The 15,653-nt window shown below is 45.6% G+C and overlaps 1 protein-coding gene across 1 annotated transcript in view; it reads left to right on the forward strand.

The window, feature by feature from the left end:
* Window positions 1-15,653, forward strand: part of LOC129827608 (AF4/FMR2 family member 2-like) — a 344,455-nt gene that overhangs the window by 293,449 nt on the left and 35,353 nt on the right. The window lies entirely within an intron of this gene.

Here is a 15,653-nt window from a genome sequence, read left to right on the forward strand (position 1 = left end):
AACATGTCAAATGTTTTTATAATCAATCCTCAGGTTGTTTTTAACAAACATAATCGATAATATTTCAACCGGACCGTAACCTATTCAATAAGAGAGAAAAATAAAATGGAGAGCTACCCCTCTCGCGCGCAGGAACTAGTCAGAGGACACCTGACTAGTTTTGAAAAATCTCGCTCATTTTTCAAAATAAAAGCCTGAAACTATGTCGAAAGCCTGGTCACAGCCTGAGGAAGCCATTGGAAAAGGAATCTGGTTGATACCCCTTTAAATGGAAGAAAGACGGGCCAGGAAACACAGATAAAAAAAATAAAAAAACACTTCCGGGTTAGATTTCCTCAGGTTTTCGCCTGCAGAATCAGTTTTGTTATACTCACAGACAATATTTTGACAGTTTTGGAAACTTTGGAGTGTTTTCTATCCTAATCTGTAAATGATATGCATATTCTACGATCTGGACCTGGGAACATGATTTAAAAAAAATAATAAGCGTCAAGAGGTTAACTGGCTTTAATAAAGGTTACACTAAGAGCATGACATTTCTATACCCTAATTGTATAATTGTAGTCGAACCAATACCCAAACGGAGATTCAGAGAAAATAAAAATCTCATTGATTTATCAAGACCAGTCCCCATGCTTGTCTCAGAGCAGTGTTAACGGTGCTAAAATAGTTGTAGGCTATTGCTTCAAATCCTATTGCTTCTAACTTCAATATGCTCTTTAAATAAATAAGACCTATACCACTTTTAACAGCACATTACTCAACACTAGTGAGACTCATGTTGCCTACGGTAGGCCTACAGTATATCTAAAAAATGTACGCGACTCAGCCAATAAATACATATAGAGGATTGGAGGATTCTAAATTTAAACCAAAAGCCGCCTCATGGGTCTCCCGGTGACGGCCAGCACGGGTATCTGTAGCAACGCATTTTGCATTGCGTTGCGGTGACTTAGACAGCTGTGCCACTGGGGAGGCCCAATCCACTTTAAATAGTACCCGAAAAACACCAGTCTCAACGTCAACAGTGAAGAGGCGACTCCGGGATGCTGGCCTTCGAGGCAGAGTGTCAAAGAAAAAGCCATATCTCAGACTGTCCAATAAAAATAAAAGATTAAGATGGGCAAAAGAACACTGGACAGAGGAACTCCACCTAGAAAGCCAGCATCCCGGAGTCGCCTCTTCACTGTTGACGTTGAGACTGGTGTTTTGCGGGTACTATTTAAGGAAGCTGCCAGTTGAGGACTTGTGAAGAATCTGTTTCTCAAACTAAACACTCTAATGTACTTGTCCTCTTGCTCAGTTGTGCACCGGGGCCTCCCACTCCTCTTTCTATTCTGGTTAGAGCCAGTTCTGTTCTGTGAAGGGAGTAGTACACATTGTTGTACGAGATCTTCAGTTTCTTAGCAATTTCTCACATGGAAAGCCTTCATTTCTCAGAACAAGAATAGACTGACGATTTTCAGAAAAAGTACTTTGTTTCTGGCCATTTTGAGCCTGTAAACGAACCCACAAATGCTGATGCTCCAGATACAGATACAGTCTAAAGAAGGACAGTTTTATTGCTTCTTTAATTAGAACAACAGTTTTCATTTGTGCTACATAATTGCAAAAGGGTTTTCTAATGATCAATTAGCCTTTTAAAATTATAAACTTGGATCAGCTAACACAACGTGCCATTGGAACCAAGGAGTGATGGTTGCTGATAATGAGCCTCTGTACGCCTATGTAGATATTCCATAAAAAAATCTGCCGTTTTCAGCTACAATAGTCATTTACAACATTAACAATGTCTACACTGTATTTCTGATCAATTTGATGTTATTTTAATGGACAAAAAATGTGTTCAGTAGTGTGTAGTATTGTCCTGCTAATAACAGGGTTAATAATATATCTGTGAGAATATCCAAGGGGCTTTTATATAATTATATATCAATAATAATAATAATCACTTTGTTTAAAAATAACAATATTTTGGAGATTATTTTGTTTTCAAATCATGTAAAATGAGCAAGAAAAAGGCCATTCTTGAACATGGGGTGAGACAATGTTACTCATTTGTAAATAAAGGCAGTTTGTTTTTTAGAAATATTTAATTCTGTTTTTAGAGGGAGAGAAACCAAAAACCTACAGTCATCTCATAGGTCTCTCAGTTGATGCCGGCACAGGTACTGAACCAGCATCTGTAGCAACACAGCTTGCACTGCTATGCAGTGTCTTAGACCGTTGCACCACTCAGGCGCTGTACAACGTGACCGTTCGGGAGTGGGCTACAGTACAACAGTAAGCGCAAAATAATCCTAACAAAATCAAATAAGAAAAACCTTAGTGTAACAACAGTTTCAGTAAGTAATACTGAAGTCGTCCACAATTATTAGTTTCTATTTAGGTTTATGTCGCCCATTCATTGTCAGTTAGAGACACAGTAAGAACCAAAAGCATAATCAGTGCTCTAACTCCCCCTTGCGCTGGTCTGGAGCAATGAAGTGGTGATGCAGTGTACTCTACTAAACCACAATTTACCTCTAAGTCTGCATAATCGCAAAACTTTTAGTGGAGCAACCACTGTATAGCTCATCTCTTGGCTGTAGTACTGTAGACTACTACTTATCACTGACCTCAACCCAGAGTCTCTTAGTGTTCACAGTCAATCCACTGACACCCCTATCAGATCACAGCAAAATCACACTCTACTTGAACAGAGTTATGCTCAATCATGAGGCATCAAAGCCAAAAGTACTGAATAATACACTGCTCAAAAAAATAAAGGGAACACTTAAACAACACAATGTAACTCCAAGTCAATCACACTTCTGTGAAATCAAACTGTCCACTTAGGAAGCAACACTGATTGACAATAAATTTCACATGCTGTTGTGCAAATGGAATAGACAAAAGGTGGAAATTATAGGCAATTAGCAAGACACCCCCAAAAAAGGAGTGATTCTGCATGTGGTGACCACAGACCACTTCTCAGTTCCTATGCTTCCTGGCTGATGTTTTGGTCACTTTTGAATGCTGGCGGTGCTCTCACTCTAGTGGTAGCATGAGATGGAGTCTACAACCCACACAAGTGGCTCAGGTAGTGCAGTTCATCCGGGATGGCACATCAATGCGAGCTGTGGCAAAAAGGTTTGCTGTGTCTGTCAGCGTAGTGTCCAGAGCATGGAGGCGCTAGCAGGAGACAGGCCAGTACATCAGGAGACGTGGAGGAGGCCGTAGGAGGGCAACAACCCAGCAGCAGGACCACTACCTCCGCCTTTGTGCAAGGAGGAGCACTGCCAGAGCCCTGCAAAATGACCTCCAGCAGGCCACAATTGTGCATGTGTCAGCATATGGTCTCACAAGGGGTCTGAGGATCTCATCTCGATACCTATTGGCAGTCAGGCTACCTCTGGCGAGCACATGGAGGGCTGTGCGGCCCCACAAAGAAATGCCAGCCCACACCATGACTGACCCATCGCCAAACCGGTCATGCTGGAGGATGTTGCAGGCAGCAGAACGTTCTCCACGGCGTCTCCAGACTCTGTCACGTCTGTCACATGTGCTCATGTGCTCAGTGTGAACCTGCTTTCATCTGTAAAGAGCACAGGGCGCCAGTGGCAAATTTGCCAATCTTGGTGTTCTCTGGCAAATGCCAAACGTCCTGCACGGTGTTGGGCTGTAAGCACAACCCCCACCTGTGGACGTCGGGCCCTCATACCACCCTCATGGAGTCTGTTTCTGACCGTTTGAGCAGACACATGCACATTTGTGGCCTGCTGGAGGTCATTTTGCAGGGCTCTGGCAGTGCTCCTCCTTGCACAAAGGCGGAGGTAGCGGTCCTGCTGCTGGGTTGTTGCCCTCCTACGGCCTCCTCCACGTCTCCTGATGTACTGGCCTGTCTCCTGCTAGCGCCTCCATGCTCTGGACACTACGCTGACAGACACAGCAAACTTTTTTGCCACAGATCGCATTGATGTGCCATCCTGGATGAACTGCACTACCTGAGCCACTTCTGTGGGTTGTAGACTCCGTCTCATGCTACCACTAGAGTGAGAGCACCGCCAGCATTCAAAAGTGACCAAAACATCAGCCAGGAAGCATAGGTACTGAGAAGTGGTCTGTGGTCACCACATGCAGAATCACTCCTTTTTTGGGGGTGTCTTGTTAATTGCCTATAATTTCCACCTTTTGTCTATTCCATTTGCACAACAGCATGTGAAATTTATTGTCAATCAGTGTTGCTTCCTAAGTGGACAGTTTGATTTCACAGAAGTGTGATTGACTTGGAGTTACATTGTGTTGTTTAAGTGTTCCCTTTATTTTTTTGAGCAGTGTATTAAGAAATGCTATAATGGAAGGAAAATAGTGTGGAAATCTACCAAAAAACAATTAGACAACAACAAATTCAATACCTTGTAGACAATTTTCTGGACAAAATGTGTAGGTGTAAACTTGGCAGTAGAAAACCTAAACAGTATATTTGACCCCTCAGCTTCCCTATCAAATCTAAAAATGTCAAGCAGACAACCTGTGAAAATGAACAACAATGACAAATGGGCAGCAGGTAGCCAAGTGGTTAGCCACTTCTGGGAAGATTGGAAAACTCTAAACAAACAACAACACAAAGTCATCTATCCAAAACGGAGATGAATGGATAAACCACTTCTCCAATCTTTTTGGCTCTCTAACAAAGATCAAACAGCAAAAATACATACATGATCAAATACAAGTCTTGGAATCAACTATTAAAGACTACTAGAACCCACTGAATTTTCCAATTACCTTGAATGAACTACAGGACAAAATACAAACCGTCCAACCAAAAAAGGCCTGTGGTGTTGATGGTATCCTAAATGAAATAATAAAATATACAGACCACAAATTCCAATTGGCTGTATCAGCATCAGCTTTGGCATCTTCCCTAATATTTCAAACCAAGGACTGATCACCACAATCCACAAAAGTGGAGACAAATTTGACCCCAATAACTACTGTGGGATATGTGTCAACAGCAACCCTAAAAAAAATCTTCTGCATTATCATTAACAGCAGACTCGTACATTTCCTCAGCGAAAACAATGTACTTAGCGAATGTCAAATTGGCTTTTTACCAAATTACCGTACGACAGACCACATATACACCATGCACACCCTAATTGACAAACAAACGAACCAAATCAAAGGCAAAGTCTCTCATGCTTTGTTGATATAAAACAGCTTTTGACTAAATTTAGCATGAGGGTCTGCTATACAAATTGATGGAAAGTAGCGTTGGGGGAAACATACAAAATTATAAAATCTTTGTACACAAACAACAAGTGTGCGGTTAGAATTAGAAAAAACACACACATTTCTTTACACAGGCCCGGGTGGTGAGACAGGGATGCAGCTTAAACCCCACCCTCTTCAACATATACATCAACAAATTGTCAAGGCCACTAGAACAGTCTGCAGCACCCGGCCTCACCCTACTAGAATCTGAAGTTAAATGTTTACTGTTTGCTGATGATCTGGTGCTTCTGTCCCCAACCAGAAGCACCAGACCAAAATAATGGTGTTCCAAAAAAGGTTTAGACACCGTTGCCCTAGAGCACACATAAAAAGGATACATACCTCGGCCTAAACATCAGTGCCACAGGTAACTTCCACAAGCTGTGAACAATCTGAGAGACAAGGCAAGAAGGGCCTTCAATTCCATCAAAAGGAATATAAAATTCGACATACCAATTAGGATCTGGCTAAAAATACTTGAATCAGTTATAGAACCCATTGCCCTTTATGGTTGTGAGGTCTGGAGTCCGCTCATCAACCAAGAATTCTCAAAATGGGACAAACACCAAATTGAGACTGTGCATGCAGAATTCTGGAAAAATTTCCTCTGTGTACAATGTAAAACACAAATAATGCATGCAGAGCAGAATTAGGCCGATACCCGCTAATTGTCAAAATCCAGAAAAGAGCTGTTAAATTCTATAACCACCTAACAGGAAGCGATTCCCAAACCTTCCATAACAAAGCCGTCACCTACAGAAAAATTAACCTGGAGACGAGCCCCCTAAGCAAGCTGGTCCTGGGGTTCTGTTCTCAAACACAAACAGACCCCACAGAGCCCCAGGACAGCAACACAATTAGACCCAACCAAATCATGAGAAAACTAAAAGATAATTACTTGACACATTGGAAATAATTTACAAAAAAACAGAGCAAATTATAATTCTATTTGGCCCTAAACAGAGAGTACACAGTGGCAGTGAGCATAGCCTTGCTATTGAGAAAGGCAGCTGAAGGCAGACCTGGCTCTCAAGAGAAGACACTGCCCACAAAATGAGGTGGAAACTGAGCTGCAATTCCTAACCTCCTGCCAAATGTATGACCATATTAGAGACACATATTTCCCTCAGATTACACAGACCCATAAAGAATTCAAAAACAAATCCAACCAGTGAAGAACTAACCCCATTGCAAATACAACCTATATTCATGTTTATTTATTTTCCCTTTTGTACTTTAACTATTTGCACATCATTACAACACTGTATATAGACATACTGTGACATTTGAAATGGCTGTGTTCCTTTGGAACTTTTGTGAGTGTAATGTTAACTGTTCATTTTTTATTGTTTATTTCACCTTTGTTTAGTATCTATTTCACTTCTTTTGGCAATGGACACATGTTTCTCATGCTAATAAAGCCCCTTAAGTTGAATAAATTAGAGAGAGAGAGAGAGAGAGAGAGAGAGAGAGAGAGAGAGAGAGAGAGAGCCAGCAGCATAGGTTTCCATCTCTATAGACCTGCTCAAATTTCTTCATCTATAATTAAGGATGAGACTTTATTGAAGAGTAGAAAATGAGAGTTCTTCCTCCAGAATATGGGATTCTGGGGGTAAGAGGGAATGGTAATGTAACCTGCTCAGGGTTGCCCAGCGCCTCATCAGCAATAGATGTTTAAAACATTAGAAAGTACAAACAAATAAGGAAGAAGCAAGGGACTGGCACGTCTGAACTGAATCACCGTTACAGCAGCCAGTCAGCCGTATCAATAGGGACTGGCACATCTGAACTGGCTCACCGTTACAGCAGCCAGTCAGCCGGATCAATAGGAACTGGCACGTCTGAACTGAATCACCGTTACAGCAGCCAGTCAGCCGGATCAATAGGGACTGGCACGTCTGAACTGGCTCACCGTTACAGCAGCCAGTCAGCTGGATCAATAGGGACTGGCACGTCTGAACTGAATCACCGTTACAGCAGCCTGTCAGCCGGATCAATATGGACTGGCACGTCTGAACTGGCTCACCGTTACAGCAGCCAGTCAGCCAGATCAATAGGGACTGGCACGTCTGAACTGGCTCACCGTTACAGCAGCCAGTCAGCTGGCTCCCTCCAAAATGTAGATGTGTTCTGTCTGTACCCAGGTCTGATTTAATGATTCTTCTCCACCACCCACCACCTTCAGGGGCTAGCCTCCAGCCCTGCCTGCCTCTTCCTTTGATAGATCTGTCTCTTCTTTCTCTTTCTGCTGTCTCTCTCTCTAGTTCCACTGTCTGAGGCTGAAGGCTAGCTCCTCCACCACTCGCCTCATCAATTCCGCCAGCGGCCTCTGTCTATTGGCCGTATTGATCGAGGATTATGGTATCAGTGTAAATAGAAGGAGAAAATCACACATCGATAGCAGACTGTTCCTAAAGTTGCCAATTCAGCCAGCCCCTGGCAGCGGGATCACTGGAGGTTGGCCTTGTTGTGACCATTAAAGATCCCATTGGAGATAGATAGATATTGCTCCCGTATGTATGTATGTATGTATGTATGTATGTATGTATGTATGTATGTATGTATGTATTATGTGTATGTATATGTATGTATGTATGTATGTATGTATGTATGTATGTATGTATGTATGTATGTATGTATGTATGTATGTATGTATTATGTGTATGTATGTATGTATGTATGTATTATGTGAATGTATGTATGTATGTATGTATGTATGTATGTATGTATGTATGTATGTATGTATGTATTATGTGTATGTATGTATGTATGTATGTATGTATGTATGTATGTATGTATGTATGTATGTATGTATGTATGTATGTATGTATTATGTGTATGTATGTATGTATGTATGTATGTATGTGAGTGAGTGAGAAATATTGTGAGTTGTAAATATCAATTTTTTTTCTCCAAATTGCACTGGCCTGGAAAATTGCTTCATTACTAAACATTGAATATTTATGGTGTAAACAGTTTGAAATATCCTAACTTGACTTATTTATTAAATGTTTAATGAATGCTCCAAGTCGTTTGGTTTGTGTAATGACTACATCAGGATTCTGTCTGGGTCTGTCTGGCAGCGTCTTGTTCAAACAGTTGTACATAACTGTAGATAATCTGATAATGTGACTCAATGGAATGATACAGTAGAGCTGCCCCCTCTTTAAAACTCACTGTGAATCTATATCTGGACAGCTCCTAGAAGAATCTTGAAGACTCAAATTAATTAGCTGGCATAAATGGTTAAATATATGCACTGGAACTGTGTGTGAACTGTGTGGTGAGTTAGAAGCTGTTGATTTTGCAGTACCCTCCTATCACATTCCCAGAGGTCCTTGTGTGGAGCCTGGGATTTGTCTGGGGTTTGCCTTGGGCTACTGTCTCTCTGCTGTGAGACACTTGCTTCCTCCACTCCCAGTCGGTTCCTGAAGGCCCTCCATCCAGTTTGTTTTGGAATGAGGAAGAAATTGGAAAACCCATTAATTATGAATGCCATTTATTTACTTAAATTATAGCAGATTAATAGTGCCACGTTTGGTGTTCAAATCTAAATGTGTGAGATGTGTGTGGCCTTTTGAACGCCAGTGATTGAAAGACATTATAGTAGTTGTATGCATTAGAGATGTATGCAACTGTTTGTTTATTTTCTCTGTTATATGTCAATAACCTTCATCTGAACTGGGATGATGTATTACGGCAGCAAATTAGTCATTATTTCCCCCCTGCCTGCCATGAATTTCATCACTCTGGATGGAGCAGCCAGTTCCATGGACAGAGGAGGATGTTTTTTCTAAATGTCTTTAAAGTCTGCTGTGTGAAAGGCAGCTCATTGTTGCGAGCACCGAGATAACAGAGACAGGTTAGAGAGGTTAGGAGGGTGTTCTGAGAGCAGAGCCTGTTAGCAGGTCCGAGGTTAGTGGGCTAGACCGAGGTGAACACACTGAAAGCAGACAGCAGCCATTGTTCAAAAGACACCAGACCCTTATTTTCCCACAATTCACCACAGGATTCTATCAGCTGTCAGCTGAGGCTCACCTCCAACAAGTGGACAAAGGAAATTAAGTGACCTTACTACGCTGTTGTTCTTCACGCTTTCAAATAGAACATTAGCCCTTCCCTTTTATGAATTACTTACATGCACAAGCACTACTTGGAGAGACTGAGTGGTGAAAGAAAGAATGTCTCCTAGAAGTCTATTTTAAACAGTTTAATGGGACCTAGGATACTAATTACGTTTCTTCTTCCAGAGAATGACATGGACAACACTTGGGTATTGGAGAAAGCCACAGTAATTCTACTTACATAAAAAGTATTTGGAATGTAGAAAAAGAGGGTATTCTTAAAACTATTCCTAGTACGCCATGGATCTGTCAATGGTTGCCTTATCATTTCAGCTAGGGTTATCTCAGAGTGATGTGTGTAGATTGATGGTCCTTTACTGTTGGCTTGTTCTAGTGCTGGCTCTCTTTCTGCTGGCACCATCCTCAGCTAATGAAGGAGAGATCAGACAGACTGACAGACAGACAATGGTGCTGTGCTGGCCCAGACTGACAGACAGACAATGGTGCTGTGCTGGCCCAGACAGACAGACAGACAGATAGACAGACAGACAGTCAGTGGTGCTATGCTAGAACAGCTCCCAGGAGCCTCTTGGGCTTGGGCTTTAACACGTGAGCAGAGCAAGATGCCATGTCCTCCTCCTACTCTGCCATCCTACTAGCAACGGGCAGCGGCGGGCACTGCTAGGGCAGGTCATAGAAACACCATGCCACACAATATTACCCACAGGGCCTTGTCCTCTTCCTTTATCTTTAATTATTAACCTGAACTGGCTGTGAGCCTCAGAATCCTGCTTTGGAACCAAACGGACGCTAGGCAAGCCCTGGGGGCAGGAGAGTTAGCTACTCCTCTAAGGACTTGACCTGGCTCAGACAAGCTGGACGTTAGTAAATAGCTATTGGTCCATGGCACAGTGTAGTTATTTGACACATGGCACTGTTTCACTGCAGAGCCTAGTGCCACGGCTATGTCCCAGAGCCTAGTACCACCGCTATGTCCCAGAGCCTAGTACCACCACTATGTCCCAGAGCCTAGTACCACGGCTATGTACAAGAGCCTAGTACCACCACTATGTCCCAGAGCCTAGTGCCACGGCTATGTCCCAGAGCCTAGTGCCACCGCTATGTCCCAGAGCCTGTACCACCGCTATGTCCCAGAGCCTAGTACCACCGCTATGTCCCAGAGCCTAGTACCACCGCTATGTCCCAGAGCCTGTACCACCGCTATGTCCCAGAGCCTAGTACCACCGCTATGTCCCAGAGCCTAGTACCACCACTAAGTCCCAGAGCCTAGTACCACGGCTATGTACCAGAGCCTAGTACCACCACTATGTCCCAGAGCCTAGTGCCACGGCTATGTCCCAGAGCCTAGTACCACCGCTATGTCCCAGAGCCTAGTACCACCTCTATGTCCCAGAGCCTAGTACCACAGCTATGTCCCAGAGCCTAGTACCACGGCTATGTCCCAGAGCCTAGTACCACGGCTATGACCCAGAGCCTAGTACCACCGCTATGTCCCAGAGCCTAGTGCCACCGCTATGTCCCAGAGCCTGGGTACCACCGCTATGTCCCAGAGCCTAGTGCCACGGCTATGTCCCAGAGCCTAGTACCACCGCTATGTCCCAGAGCCTAGTACCACCGCTATGTCCCAGAGCCTGTACCACCGCTATGTCCCAGAGCCTAGTGCCACCGCTATGTCCCAGAGCCTAGTGCCACGGCTATGTCCCAGAGCCTAGTGCCACGGCTATGTCCCAGAGCCTAGTACCACCGCTATGTCCCAGAGCCTAGTGCCACGGCTATGTCCCAGAGCCTAGTACCACCACTATGTCCCAGAGCCTAGTGCCACGGCTATGTCCCAGAGCCTAGTGCCACCACTATGTCCCAGAGCCTAGTACCACCACTATGTCCCAGAGCCTAGTGCCACCACTATGTCCCAGAGCCTAGTACCACCACTATGTCCCAGAGCCTAGTGCCACCGCTATGTCCCAGAGCCTAGTACCACCACTATGTCCCAGAGCCTAGTGCCACGGCTATGTCCCAGAGCCTAGTACCACCGCTATGTCCCAGAGCCTAGTGCCACCACTATGTCCCAGAGCCTAGTACCACCACTATGTCCCAGAGCCTAGTACCACGGCTATGTCCCAGAGCATAGTGCCACGGCTATGTCCCAGAGCCTAGTACCACCGCTATGTCCCAGAGCCTAGTACCACCGCTATGTCCCAGAGCCTAGTACCACGGCTATGTCCCAGAGCCTAGTACCATCGCTATGTCCCAGAGCCTAGTGCCACCGCTATGACCCAGAGCCTAGTGCCACGGGTATGTCCCAGAGCCGAGTACCACCGCTCTGTCCCAGAGCCTAGTGCCACGGCTATGTCCCAGAGCCTAGTGCCAGGGCTATGACCCAGAGCCTAGTGCCACCGCTATGTCCCAGAGCCTAGTGCCACGGGTATGTCCCAGAGCCGAGTACCACCACTCTGTCCCAGAGCCTAGTGCCACGGCTATGTCCCAGAGCCTAGTGCCACGGCTATGACCCAGAGCCTAGTGCCACCGCTATGTCCCAGAGCCTAGTGCCACGGCTATGTCCCAGAGCCTAGTGCCACCGCTATGTCCCAGAGCCTAGTACCACCGCTATGTCCCAGAGCCTAGTGCCACGGCTATGTCCCAGAGCCTTGTACCACCGCTATGTCCCAGAGCCTAGTGCCACCGCTATGTCCCAGAGCCTAGTACCACCGCTATGTCCCAGAGCCTAGTGCCACGGCTATGTCCCAGAGCCTAGTGCCACGGCTATGTCCCAGAGCCTAGTACCACCGCTATGTCCCAGAGCCTAGTGCCACCGCTATGTCCCAGAGCCTAGTGCCACCGCTATGTCCCAGAGCCTAGTACCACGGCTATGTCCCAGAGCCTAGTACCACCACTATGTCCCAGAGCCTAGTGCCACGGCTATGTCCCAGAGCCTAGTGCCACGGCTATGTCCCAGAGCCTAGTGCCACCGCTATGTCCCAGAGCCTAGTACCACCGCTATGTCCCAGAGCCTAGTGCCACGGCTATGTCCCAGAGCCTAGTGCCACGGCTATGACCCAGAGCCTAGTGCCACCGCTATGTCCCAGAGCCTAGTACCACCGCTATGTCCCAGAGCCTGTACCACCGCTATGTCCCAGAGCCTAGTGCCACCGCTATGTCCCAGAGCCTAGTGCCACCGCTATGTCCCAGAGCCTAGTACCACCGCTATGTCCCAGAGCCTAGTGCCAGGGCTATGACCCAGAGCCTAGTGCCAACGCTATGTCCCAGAGCCTAGTGCCACGGGTATGTCCCAGAGCCTAGTACCACCGCTATGTCCCAGAGCCTAGTGCCACGGCTATGTCCCAGAGCCTAGTACCACGGCTATGTACCAGAGCCTAGTGCCAGGGCTATGTCCCAGAGCCTAGTGCCACGGCTATGTCCCAGAGCCTAGTGCCACCGCTATGTCCCAGAGCCTAGTGCCACCGCTATGTCCCAGAGTCTAGTACCACCGCTATGTCCCAGAGCCTAGTACCAGGGCTAAGTCCCAGAGCCTAGTGCCAGGGCTATGTCCCAGAGCCTAGTGCCACGGCTATGTCCCAGAGCCTAGTGCCACCGCTATGTCCCAGAGCCTAGTGCCACCGCTATGTCCCAGAGCCTAGTGCCAGGGCTATGTCCCAGAGCCTAGTGCCAGGGCTATGTCCCAGAGCCTAGTGCCACGGCTATGTCCCAGAGCCTAGTGCCACCGCTATGTCCCAGAGTCTAGTACCACCGCTATGTCCCAGAGCCTAGTGCCACCACTATGTCCCAGAGTCTAGTACCCCCTCTATGTCCCAGAGCCTAGTGCCACCACTATGTCCCAGAGCCTAGTGCCACCGCTATGTCCCAGAGTCTAGTACCACCGCTATGTCCCAGAGCCTAGTACCACCGCTATGTCCCAGAGCCTAGTACCACCGCTATGTCCCAGAGCCTAGTGCCACCACTATGTCCCAGAGCCTAGTGCCACGGCTATGTCCCAGAGCCTAGTGCCACGGCTATGTCCCAGAGCCTAGTGCCACCGCTATGTCCCAGAGCCTAGTGCCACGGTGATGTCCCAGAGCCTAGTACCACCGCTATGTCCCAGAGCCTAGTACCACCGCTATGTCCCAGAGCCTTGTACCACCGCTATGTCCCAGAGCCTAGTGCCACGGCTCTGTCCCAGATTTGATCTCCAAGTTGCCATATGCCCCCTCACCCTGTTACAGAAAAACACAATCATCAATGGGGTGTTGACAAAAAGACCCCCATCATTACCCAATTTGTAAGTCGCTCTGGATAAGAGCGTCTGCTGAATGACTTAAATGTAAATGTATTACACATCATGTTTAATTTCCACTGTCCTGTCCAGTGTGTCTCAGGTCCTCTATAACCGGTCTTTAGACTATAGTGGATGGAGCGTCTTTAGATGGCTTCAGTAGCAGTGGAGGCTGCTGAGGCGAGGACGGCTCACAATAATGTCTGGAAGAGAGCCAATAGAATGACATCAAACACGTGTTTGTTGTATTTTATACCATTCCACCAATTCCGCTTCTGCCATTAGCACGAGCCCATCCTCCACAATTACCGTGCCACCATCCTTCTGTGTTCAGTAGTGTGGGTTTTATTGTGTTATAAAGCGGATCCAACAGATGAACCAGTAGCATGACAGAGAGTTGAAAGAGTGTGGAATATGAAGTACGTAGGTGGTGAGAAAGCAAACGGCCTCCTGAAGGCATTTATCATCAACCGCTAGAGCTGTTACCTTCTCCAGCAGGCCCACAGTACCATACACCCCTGCAACATCTTCTTCAGCTAGTCTAGTGTTGACACTTTCAATAAGGAGAATAAATTGGTTATTATAAAGCATGATGTCAATTTCCTTTGTTCTGCAGTTACTGTTGCAAGAAAAAGTATGTGAACCCTTTGGAATTACTTGGATTTCGACATTATTTTGTCAAAAATTTGATCTGATCTTCATTCACACAACAATAGACAAACACAGTGTCCTGAAACAAACAACACACCAATTATTGTATTTTTCTTGTCTGTATTGAATACATAATTTAAACATTCACAGTGTAGGTTGGAAAACGTATGTGAACCCCAAGGCTAATGACTTGTCCTAAAGCTAATTGGAGTCAGGACTCAGCTAACCTTGAGTTCAATCAATGAGACGAGGTTGGAGATGTTGGTTAGAGCTGCCCTGCAATATAAAAAACACTGACAAAATCTGAGTTTGCTATTCACATGAAGCATTGCTTGATGTGAACCATGCCTCGAACAAAAGAGATCTCAGAAGACCTAAGATTAAGAATTGTTGACTTGCATAAAGCTGGAAATGGTTGCAAAAGTATCTCTAAAAGCTTTGATGTTCAGCAGTCCACAGTAAGACAAATTGTCTATAAATGGAGAAAGTTCAGCATTGTTGCTACTCTCCCTAGGAGTGGCCGTCCTGCAAAGATGACTGCAAGAGCACAGTGCAGAATGCCCAATGAGGTTAAGAAGAATCCTAGAGTGTCAGCTAAAAATGTACAGAAATCTCTGGAACATGGTAACATCTCCGCTGACAAGTCTACGATATGTAAAACAGTAAACAAGAATGGTGTTCATGGGAGATCACCATGGATGAAGCCACTGCTGTCCAAAATAAACATTGCTGCACGTCTGAAGTTCGCAAAAGAGCACCTGGATGTTCCAGGATATGTTCCAAAATACACTGTGGACAAATGAAACTAAAGTTGAGTTGTGTGGAGAGAAAAAGCCACAGCACACCAACATATAAACCTCATCCCAACTGTAAAATATGGTTGAGGGAGCATCATGGTTTGGGGCTACTTTGCTGCCTCAGGGCTGGACAGCTTGCTATCATTGACGGGAAAATGAATTCCCATGTTTATCAAGACATTTAGCAGGAGAATGTTATGCTATCTGTCCGTCAATTGAAGCTCAACAGAAGTTGGGTGATGCAACAGGACAACAACAGAAAATCAACAACAGAATGGCTTCAACAGAAGAAAATACTTCTGGAGTGGCCCAGTCAGAGTCCTGACCTCAACTCGATTGTGATGCTGTGGCATGACCTCAAGAGCGGTTCACACCAGACATCCCAAGAATATTGCTGAACTGAAACAGTTTTGTAAAGAGGAATGGTCCAAAATTCCTCCTGACCGTTGTGCAGGTCTGATCTGCAACTACAGAAAACGTTTGGTTGAGGTTATTGCTGCCAAAGGAGGGTCAACCAGTTAACAAATCCAAGGGTTCACATACTTTTTTCACCCTGCACTGTTAATGTTTACATGGTGTGTTGAATAAAAACATGAC

This window comes from Salvelinus fontinalis, chromosome 29 (genome assembly GCF_029448725.1).
Source record: "Salvelinus fontinalis isolate EN_2023a chromosome 29, ASM2944872v1, whole genome shotgun sequence".
Taxonomy (NCBI): domain Eukaryota; kingdom Metazoa; phylum Chordata; class Actinopteri; order Salmoniformes; family Salmonidae; genus Salvelinus; species Salvelinus fontinalis.